Source organism: Aulonocara stuartgranti, assembly GCF_965226115.1.
Source record: "Aulonocara stuartgranti genome assembly, chromosome: 12".
NCBI lineage: Eukaryota > Metazoa > Chordata > Actinopteri > Cichliformes > Cichlidae > Aulonocara > Aulonocara stuartgranti.
The window spans coordinates 22,578,863-22,590,640 of NC_138948.1; positions in this window are offsets into that span (position 1 = coordinate 22,578,863).

Sequence of the window (11,778 nt, forward strand, 5' to 3'; positions counted from 1 at the left end):
GTCTCTGCGACTCCGGCCTTACAGGTGCTGTGGGCTGCTTCAACCTTCCCTGTGATGCTCACAGTGACCCATGGCTGCAATGCTGGTTCATTCAGTCTTTGAGAGTGCAGGACCTGAAACACACACAGACAAAGTTCATTTAAAGACAAGAACTAATGAGCCAAGGCCGACATAAATGTGTTTTATCTACTTTATCATAAATGTAACAAAGTGTTTAGAAAGTTAGCACATACATGTAATTTTTTTATGTATCCATCTATAGAACGCTGCATGTTATATTCTAAATCTGCCTGTTCTCTCTCAGAAACCTGCCTGCAGAAAATGAACCTAAAGTATGTAATGCAAGGATGTCATCACTTTAGAGATGGAGAAAGCATAAAGTGACAATTATGGATCACTTAATATGATAAGGAGATTCTGCAGGTCATTAATCAATGTATAAAACTAAAATAAAATGTATTTTTAGTGACACAGGATACAAACATGGAAGCAAGATGTATAATTAGGATTATTTATAATAAATATGAATAAATTAGTGCAATTTCTTTAACTATAAAGAATAACAATCCTTCAGGACAATGTCACATCAATGCACTGAACTCACTATGTTATCCACCTAACAGCCTCCACATGTTCTCACTGTAATTTCCCCTCATGAATGAATTTATGCTGCAGTAATCTGAATGTTTGCAGGGAAATCAAACGCATTTCACTCGCAGTACTCGAGCTGACTTACCTTTGTTTGAATGACGACTTGTACGTGCTGACTCCACAGACAAGGTACGAAAATATGTCAGGCTACGTCAATAGCGGTTGGTCTTCAGGGTTTCTACTCCACGGCCGTATTTCATACGGGTCCACATTTCCAATGCACGCTATTTTCTGCAAGTACTGCTGCTTCCCCTCTGGACGCAATCAGTCTCTATACAGTTCATTCTCTTTTGAGCTGCTTTTAAGCATCTTTCTTGTAGTCATCGTTCCAACACAGTGTGTTTGTTTTGATTCGTAGACCCCGAAAATGGCGCTGCGCTCCCATAATGCATTGCGGCGTGGCGTCAACTCCAAAGCCCTATATTGTTTGACAGATGGCCGTTAATATAAAGACTTCGGACTTTACGTTTCCCAATTTTTGCTTTAAGTTATTTTGTTATTTACATAATAATGTATTTACATAATAATGTAAATAACCTAATAATGATCCTTATTGCTGTTTTAGAGAGGAGCGGTGCTTCAAAGGATAGTTGCAGATTTCTGTCAGAATCTGCAGATTATACAGTACAAATAAAATGTTCACGTTTCTCCAACGATGTCTTCCCAACAGTTTCACTGTCAGTTTCGATGTCTTCTCGGGCGCTTCTCCGGAGCTGATAATTGGCATCTGTCTTGTGTCTGTGACGTAAAAGACGGATTTAATGCGACATCACCGTTCAAACAGCAGTCGCTTTCTAAAACATCGGATATGTATCGGATTCAGTACCACATACGAAAGTGACCCAGATCGGATTTGAAAATATCGGATTTGTGCCGTTCACACTGTCATACCATGATCGGATATGGGTCGCATAGGGTCAAAAAAATCGGATTTGATGCGCTTTCGCCTGCAGTGTGAACGAAGCCTAAGTATAGGTTCTGTAGTCAGCAGAAAACTTTCAGAGTGGATTTCTAAGGTCTGCTATAAAAAGCCAGACCAGGCCAAGTTGGTGTGTGGATGTGTGGTTTTTAACTGTGGTTTACTTGTAATCACCCTGCCGTGTTTAGGGTTTTTTTGTAAACATTACAATCTTGTTAATGCCATTGTTCTTCTAATTCAATATTTGAATTAAAACTGCTTTATTTCTCTGAGATCAAAGAGGTTACCAATCCTTATCAAATCAATTCATCTAATACTACACTGTAGTATAAGACACAAATTAGCACAAAGGTAGTTCAACTTCAGGGTCCCCAGTCTGTACAGTTAGGAAACCATTGCAAATTTAAAAAAATAAATAAATACTGGAGAGGCAACAATAAGAAACCCCACAAAAAGGTAATGGCAGAGACCATTGTTCTATCTCCTTTTCACTCCAGATGGATAATTCTCTTGTTTGGATTTTAGCCACTTTGCTTGTTGATGCCCGCAGGTAGTCCAGCTCCTCCACGATCATATATGTGCTAGGTCATTGTATGAGGACATCTGCACAGGTCCACCAACGTAGCAGCAGCCCTCATATCTGTGCCTTTGGGTGAGGAGAAACAGAAGGACCACTGCTTCATGGCTTCTACAACATAGTGATTACAACATTAGTGACTATGAAGGAGGAGACAAAGAAAAAGAGTACAGTAGGTTGCATTTGTGGGTTACCTGTGTAGGTTGTGGTTTTTGACACCTTCTGCAGACTTTGTACTGCTGTTAGATTGTTAAATTTAATGTTCATCACTGAAAATGTGATCTCATTTTAAACACTAAGGAAACATGAGGGCCCGGTGGCGCCAGTGTCCGGCAGCCTCGCCTCTGTCAGTGCGCCCCAGGGTGGCTGTGGCTACAATGTAGCTTGCCATCACCAGTGTGTGAATGTGTGTGTGAATGGGTGGATGACTGGATATGTAAAGCGCTTTGGGGTCCTTAGGGACTAGTAAAAGCGCTATATAAATACAGGCCATTTACCATTTTATACTTTTATATACCAGGCAAGTAAAATGAAGTTTGGACCGATGTTTTATGTAGCATACAAGAGCTTAAAGATGTAAAAAATTAAAAATACCTTGCCTGCATTAGCAATGTGTGGTTCATTTGTATTCATCGTAAGTGTCTGCGCCTCGGCGTTGTACTCCTTGTGTCTTTATCTTTGGCACTTTGTTCTCTAGGTGATTGTACGCTAATAACCTATGATAGAAACACGCTCCTGAATCTTCGTTTCTCCTGTTCTCAACGACCGAACTGTCTTGGGACCGCGGGTGATGCCATTCCCCTGATGCCCGTCTCTCCCACTCATCTGACCGATTTACCTCTTCCCATGCCCCGCAGGATACGTCCCAGGAGACGGGGTAGAAGGAGTGGTGTCCGTGTCCGCTTCAAGGCTTATATCAGAGCCATGGCTACGGATTACCCCCCTACTAGCTGTGAATTTTCTCGTTTCATCCACCATCTTGGTAGCCGCTTTGCGGCTAAACTGCTCAACCACCGTTGGATATGTCCCGTTGGCCCTCAGTCCTATCCTGCCTGCCCAGTGGCCTTCCACTCTGCTCGTTCTTGGATATCACTGCCTGGCCGTGGTGTTCAACAAAACAACCTCAGTACCCTCAAACGAGCTACTACTAAGGACAGGACTCCTCGGACTCGGATGGCCTTATTTAATGTTAGGTCTCTTTCTAATAAGGCCTTCCTCTTAAATGATTTTTTTCTCTCCTCGGGTCTGGATGTTTTATTTCTGACTGAGACATGGACCTCTCCGGGTGAGTTCATCCCCTTCTCTGAACTTCTCCCTTCTGACTGTGCCTTTTTTAGCTCATCAAGGCTTACTGGTAGAGGTGGTGGCTTAGCCTCGGTTTTTAGAAATAAACTTGAGGCACGGCTGCTACCCTCCCCAACCTATTCTAGCTTTGAAGCTCAGCTATTGGAATTGACTGGCCCTCGAACTACTCTGTGTGTTGTGGCTTATCGTCCGCCTAAATATCATAAGATGTTCATCTCTGAATTTGCTGATTTTTTGGGTTCTATTCTTTTTAAATATGATTCTGTAGTTATTTCTGGTGACTTCAATATTCATGTTTGTTGTATGGATGACCACCTGTCTAAAGATTTTTCTGCACTGACTGACTCTTTTAATCTTACCCAGTGGGTAAATGAACCTACTCATGTTAAGGGTCACACCCTTGATCTGGTTTTTTCATTTAACGTGGATATATGCATTAAGGAAATTAGAAATACTGGACTTTCTGATCATTCCCCGGTCATCTTTGACGTTGACCTGGGTATCACTGACCCTTACTTGGAGGTTCCTCTCCATCCTACTCGGACTATTAACGCCGATACTGTGGTCAACTTCTCTACATCTTTTGTTAATTCTTCATTTAATATGTCGGACTGTTTTATCCCACACACACTTGAGAATTTTACCAATACTTTTTTAACTACATGTTCCTCGATTCTTAACACTGTTGCACCTATCAAACACAAACGCCCCAGAACCTACTCGCAATGCTGGTTAAACGACTCTGTCCGTGTTCTACGGCGTTTGTGTAGGCGCGATGAGAGGAGGTGGAGGAATGATAGACTCCAGTCATCATATGACATTTTACGTATTAGCCGCTCGAAATTCCAATCTGCTGCCAGAATGGCTAAAGCAGCCTTCTTCGCTAAGATTATTACTTCTAATGGTGACAATCCTCGCATCCTATTTAAAATTTTTAACTCAGTGGTGAATCCTCGTCCCTCTATGCCACTCTCGTGCTCCCCAGGTCTCTGTGAAAAATTTTCAAACTACTTTCTAGATAAAGTTTTATCTCTTAGATCTACGCTTCCTTTGGTGGCTGACAGTATGTCTAATCCTGACTGTTCTGCTGCCTTACATCAATTTGAATTAATTTCACTTCCCACTCTGAAGCGTATAACTGAGAAACTAAACAATACTAATTGTGTACATGATGTTCTTCCATCTCGTATAGTCAAGGATTGTTTTAATGTAATTGGACCCTGTCTATTGTCTATATTGAACCTCTCCTTGCTTTCTGGTTATGTACCTTCAGTTCTTAAACATGCTTTTATTCAACCTGTTTTAAAGAAAAATAACCTGGATCATAGTGATTTTGCCAACTATAGACCGATTTCCAAGCTTCCTTTCTTGGCTAAAATCCTTGAGAAGGTGGTTCTACTTCAACTGCAGACCTACCTGGACGAGAATAATATAAATGATAAATTCCAATCAGCCTTTAAACAACATCATAGCACTGAATCAGCGCTGCTTCGTGTTTTTAATGATCTTTTACTTATGGCTGATAATGGTCGTCCTTCTGTTTTAGTTCTATTGGATCTTTCATCTGCATTTGATATGGTTGACCATAACATCCTAGTCGCAAGATTAGAGCACTCTGTTGGCATTAAGGGCACTGCCTTGGACTGGTTCAAATCTTACCTCTCCAATCGGCTTTCTTCGGTACATCTGGCCTCATCTTCCTCTTCCCCTGTACCTGTTTGCTGTGGTGTCCCCCAGGGTTCTGTGTTAGGCCCGACCCTTTTCTCACTGTATATGCTTCCTTTAAGCGCTATCTTTGAAAAATACCACATTGCTTTTCACTATTATGCGGATGACATCCAGATTTATTTTGAGTTACATGATGATCTCGCCTTATCTTTAAATAACTTTCGTGAGTGCATGAGTGAGGTCAAGAAATGGCTGTTGGCAAATACTCTTATTCTCAATGAAAAAAAGACTGAAATCATGATTTTTGGCAGTAATGCCCTTCGCGCCAAACTTCAAGATGCCTTTGGCTTTCTTACTAGTTCTTTCTCTGATACTGTCAGGAATCTGGGTGTCTTGTTTGACAGCTCCTTTAAACTTGATAAACAGGTGTCTGCTGTTGTCAGATCTAGTTTTTATCAGCTTCGTCTCATCTCCAGGGCCAGACACTATATCCCGTATAATGACTTAGAAAAGCTCATTCATGCTTTTGTAACGTCAAGACTAGATTACTGTAACTCACTCTATTCTGGTCTCCATGTTACCCTTCTACATAGATTACAGACAGTTCAGAATGCTGCGGCACGTATTCTAACTAAAACCAAGAAGTTTGACCATATTACTCCGGTTCTTGCTGAGCTGCATTGGCTGCCTATCAAATACCGTATTCAATTTAAAATTTTGCTGCTTACGTTTAAAATTATCAATAATACTGCACCAACCTATCTTAAGGAACTTTTAAACCCTTATGTCCCTGCCAGGGCTTTAAGGTCATCCTCGCAGTTATTGTTAGTTCAGCCCAGATCTCGGTTGAAATCTAGAGGCGATCGATCGTTTGCCTTTGCTGCACCTGAGTTATGGAACAGCCTCCCGATTGGCATTCGGGAGTCTGATTCTATTTTTTCTTTTAAAGCACGCCTTAAAACTTATCTTTTTGAACTTGCCTTCTCTACCCGTTAAATGCTGACTGTTAACTGCGACCTATTGCATTAACTTTTTACTATTCCTTCATTCTTGGTGTTCTCTATCATGCGGCACTGGGTCTGCTATAATCTATGTGCTGCAGTCCATTTTATTAGTGGCTTTTTACTGTGAACATTGTCTGCTGTTCTTATTATATTTGATATTAATGCTCTTAACTGTATTATTTTATTGTTTTTTGTAAAGCACTTTGGTATGCCTAAGGCTTTTAATGTGCTCTATAAATAAAGGTTGTTGTTGTTGTTGTTGGTAAACTCAAGCATAGGTTAGCTAACAAGGCATGTGCAGTTGAATGCAGGTAAAATTATTGTAATCAGGGCTGGACTGGGACAAAAAATCGGCCCGGGCATTTTGACTAGAGACTGGCCAACCAGGTATTATAGGAAAAACCATAAAGCCTTTGAATGAAAACAAACGCTGTTGTCACAGTGATGTGCACTGTCTTGTTGGTATATATGTATCAGTCTAATAAACTACACCATCCTCCCTATTCTGGTGTTCTAAACAGTACTTAGCCAAAACCCAAAGACTGCTTGGTCGAGTTAACCTCCTGAACTATCTACAACACATGGTGGAAACCTGAAATTAAGATAGAGAAGACTAGAGGTGAGACATGATCATTATTGAATATTAAAAAATAATAAATGACAGATTTAGATATATTTTCATAAACTATTCATTTACCACATCAATAAACAGCATGGCAGGGCAAAATATTTTTTCCAACATGGCAACCTTTAAAAAGTGAAAGGAGACAGAAAGACAGGTGAGAAAGAATAAAACTTAATTGACTTTTTGATGGCATTTTACACACAGTACTGGTACAGTATCTAGAAAATGTGGGAAAATACTGGCATCATATACAGTACTTACTTCTGAAGAAATTATGATGGGACAATGAAAAAAATTACTATGTACAATAATGATTTCTATACATTTTACATAACAAACGTTTGTTGTAAGATTCAGATAATTATTTATTAAAAGCGAGACATTTTAAATGAGAATAAGAAAGAAAAGTATTTCTTTGTGCCCCCTTTCCCTGTTAATGCCCTACCTGGCCCCCTGGCAAAACTTTGCTAGACCCGCCCCTGCACAGTTACCAGCTGTCAGCTACATAGAAAAAGATCCTGGTGTTATTTGTCTCTCAGAAACAGTTCATAACTTCCCTTCAACTCAATTAATGCCACCTAAAAGGTAAACCTGTTTCTCCATCACCTGTTCAGCTCTGATGATTCAGTAAGGACATCTCCTGGTTTCATCTTCATGTTTCCCTCTCACCAGATAACCAAACCGACATCATGACCAGCAGCTTTTTTACGGCTGTGGCTCCAGCAAACATCAGCTGATACTAGAAATTAATATTAAATAAATTCTAACAACAGCTGATCAAGCTTAAACGTTCTGCTGTTGTTTAACCTCCACTGCTTTCTTCTTTCTGGCGCAAAGTGGGCGATAAACAAACAAGAGAGGAAAGCCGATCAGCTGATCATTGATCAGTTTCATGATTGAAATAACAACAGGGGAGAGAGGGGGAGAGAATGAGAGAAGAGGCAGCTGCAGCATAAAGACACAGAATAAATCCAGCTTTGTGTCTTTTTCATTCTAGCTGAAGTACGGGACAAATCGCGTTCCTTTTCAGCTCAACACGAATATTTTCTCTGAATACGAGACGATTCCGTTTTTTACGGGACGGTAGGAAACTAATTAACCTTAATAAACCTTAATAAAATAAATTTCAACATCAGTAACATCATAGCACCCACCCAGCTGTATATAAACTCCGTCATGCTAGCTAGTACGCAGTACGAGTTATTGTAACTGACTGTAAAAAGTCAGCACAACGAAAATAAACTCCACATAAACTTGGTTTATATCCGACCCAGATAGACTGCAGGTCATAAGATCACCTGAAGTTCAGTTCCCCTGACACTCGGACCGACACCGGCAGCCACCTCGGGTCTCTCCTCCTCCTGCCTCACCTTTCCGTCATCCACCTGCCAGCATGTTGCATCTGCTGGCCTTCACCACTTGCTAATGTTACTCAAGCTGTGAAAGCTCCGCAATAGCCACCACCAAACAATTTAGTTATTTTTACACATCTCCCAGCATCTGGCCAATCCACCACCTTTCAGTGTTTATACCGTTACGAAAAAAAGAAAAAAAAGAAAAAAAAAAACATCGGCCGATAAAAATGAAAAATCACCATGGGTATGCCCAATGGCCAGTCCAGCTATGGTTGTAATATAACCTATGTCAGTGTAGGAAATTCAGAAAAAGACTATGAAGATGAAAATAGAGATCTTATGGATGACCCAGCTTAGAACAGTGAGCTGGTGGGAGAGAATACATGAGAGAACACATGAGTGGCCAGGGATGGGAATTAATAAGAATTTAGAGATTCCAATTCCATTACTAATATCACTTATCGATTCAGTTCCTTATAGATTCTCTTATCAGTTGTCATTAGTCAATAGTCACCGCCATTGCTAAGCAGCAATAACGACATTACATTTATGCAAATTAATTGCATGCTGTCGGTCAAATGTTTGTTGAGCTATTTCCCCTCTTTGTTGTGATCAGTGTTGCAGTCATTACTCAAAAAAGTCATTACTATAAATTACTATAAATATTGCACATTGCTTTTCTTAAAAGTAATACTGTGAATGACTTAATTACTCTGTGGAAAAAGCAATTTGCTATACTAGTGATTACATTATTTACATGCCAGATGTGAGGAGATGTGGAAACCGAGATACTTAAAGGACCAAACCTTCTCCACCGGAGCTCCATTGATGATAATAGTCTTGTAGTCTCTGTGCTGACTCCTTCTGAAGTCCACCACCAGCACCTTGGCCTTGCTGACATTCAGCTGGAGGTGGTTATCCTGGCACCACGATCCCAGATTCCTCACATCCTCCATGTAGGTCATCTCATCGTTGTTGGAAATGGCGCCCAACACCATTGTGTCGTCAGCAATCTTCACAATGGTATTGGAGCCATGGATGGTCACACAATCTGAAGTATAGAGGGAGTAGAGGAGTGGCGAGAATACAGACCCCTGTGCCGCTCCCGTGTTGATGGTGATGTTGTCGGAGATGCACCTATACCCTCACCACCTAAGTTGTGCCAGTGAGGAAGTCCAACACCCATGCACACAGATGGCTGTTGAGTCCTAGATCCCTCAGCTTTGTGAACAGTCTACCAGGTACTATTGTGTTGAACACTGCAATCAACAAACAGCAGCCTCATATAGTTACCCTGTTTCCTGTCCACGTGGCTGAGTGGTGTGCAGGACATGGGCGATGGCGTCCCCTGTGGATCTGTTGGGTCGGTAGGTTAACTGGAGTGGATCTGTGGTGTTTGGGATGGAGGAGGAGATGATGTGCTTCAACATCCTCTCGAACAACTTCATTATCACCGATAGTAGGCACTTTGTAGGCACTCATATCGGCAGTGCCGGTCCCGGCGTTCACTGCAGCGCAGATTGATCTGTCCACCCATTGTTTCTGATTTGGGAACGCCACGACTCTCGCAGTGGGGATGATCTCCTCCACTAGCATGCTAACGAAGCTTACTGCTACTTCCGTAAACTTGTTGATGTCAGCTGTGCATGCTCTGAACATGCCCCAATCTAAGTCGTTGAGCATGTCCTGTAGCATAGCTTTGGGGTGGGATGTAGACAACCGTGGCAATTACCAAGGTGAACTCACTGGTCAGGTAAAAAGGACGACACTTAATGCTTAGGTATTCCAGATGGGACGAGAAGCCACTGGAGAGAGTAGAAATGCTCCTGGCGTCACACCACTTTCTGTTTACCATGGGACACACTCCTCCACCTTTTGGTGTTTGTTTGACTTGTTCTCGCTCACAGAGAATGAATCCAACGGACTTACGGGACGGTGGGGGTCAGCCATGTCTCAATGATGCACACAATGTTGCAGTCCCTCATGTCTCGTCGGAAGATGACGCTTGCCCTTAGGTCATTAAGCTTGTTCTCCAGCGATTGTACGAACGCCAGTGTGTCCAAATGTCCAAGATTACATCTGCAACCTTGTTATCGATGTTGAGTGAGCTGCTGTAGTAGACTATAAAACTGGAAGATTTTAAGAAGTAAACAAAGCAATAAATAAGTAAACAACTAAAAAGGTGCCTAATCTGAGCGGAGCGGTCAGTAAGCGGTCAGGTGTCTGGAAAAGGCCGCTCCATCTTGTCATTTGTAATGGAGGTTGCAGCCTGCAGCTTACTACCTATTGAAGCTAAGGTTCTGGCTGCAAGGCTCGCCGTTTACTCGGGTTTCTCTCTGGGTTCTTGGTTAGCTAAGTGTTAGCATGCTGTCTTTGCAAGGAATCAAAGTTGTTTTAGCAGCATAATGTCATTGTTTCAGTTTTCCACTTTTCCATTTATCTTGTCCTTTTGTGCCATGCAAATTAATGCCCATATCCACACTCTACATTGTGCTATTTTTCCTCCTCAAACTGAAAGCAGCAGATTATAGCTGAAGTGCAAGAACCATTAAATGGTATCAATAGGTTAAGGAACTGAACCACTGGGAACTTTTTTTTCTATTAGTTCTCAATTCCCAACTAAATGAGTGGCCCTTACAGATATCTTGGTGGCTTTCATTATCACTTTGGACTTTGAACTGAGTATCTATCTGGGTAATGCCTGAATGTGGAGTTACAAGAAGAGGACCCATGAATTCTGCAGATTAAGGGAATTCACCATTGCTTGGGATCAAAAACAAAGTCTATGCAGACAAAACAACTCAGAGAAAATAAACATTTGCCAACCGGATGTACTACCTGATGTCTTACACGTAATTTTTATTTTTACAGTTGACCTCTTTCTGTGTTTGTGGCTTCATGCAGTTTCCAACCACTCTGTGCAAAAGTTACTCTCTGTTTAGTGTTGCTATTGCATCACTAAACAGAGAGTAACCGTTGTAAACTAACCCACCAGTAACTTTTGTTTTATGTTACAGTGAAGGTTTTAGATTAAAAAGAATGCATACCCATAAACATGTCAAAGTTAGTCAGATGATGTGCAAAGCATAAAAGCACGAATTTCAAATAGATTTTATTCACATGGTACAACTTTGAGTGCTCCAAAATATTTCACTGTAAAGGCTTTTTAAAATTATGTCTATCACTCACACACATGGTGTCAAGTTTCATGAAGTTGAGTGTGAGAACCTAAACACAGACATGCAGGTAAACTGAAAGTGAGCCTTTATGTGGCTGGAGACTAGGAGGTGGAAATAAACAAAACATAAATACAAAAGGAAAATTACAAACACAAACTCACTGGAACCCAAAATGAGAATAACGCTAAGATCAGGAAACACAAAGGAAGAATGGACAATCGAGACCCGGACTCTAGACACCGACTTGATGCAGGAAGAGAAAAATGAACACATGGCAGAAAGAGCCAAGAGACAGACACAGAGAGAGAAACACAAGATGGGCTGGGGAGAGTGAAGGTAAACAAGAATGGAGACATAATATGGCAGACTTATCATTGGAGATGTCACAGTCTGACGCTGCAGACTGTGTGGAGTTAGAGGGATGGAGCGTAAAAACAGACACATGGAACAAAATTTAATTTTAACGGAAGGTGAGCCATTTAATAAGGCTGGTGA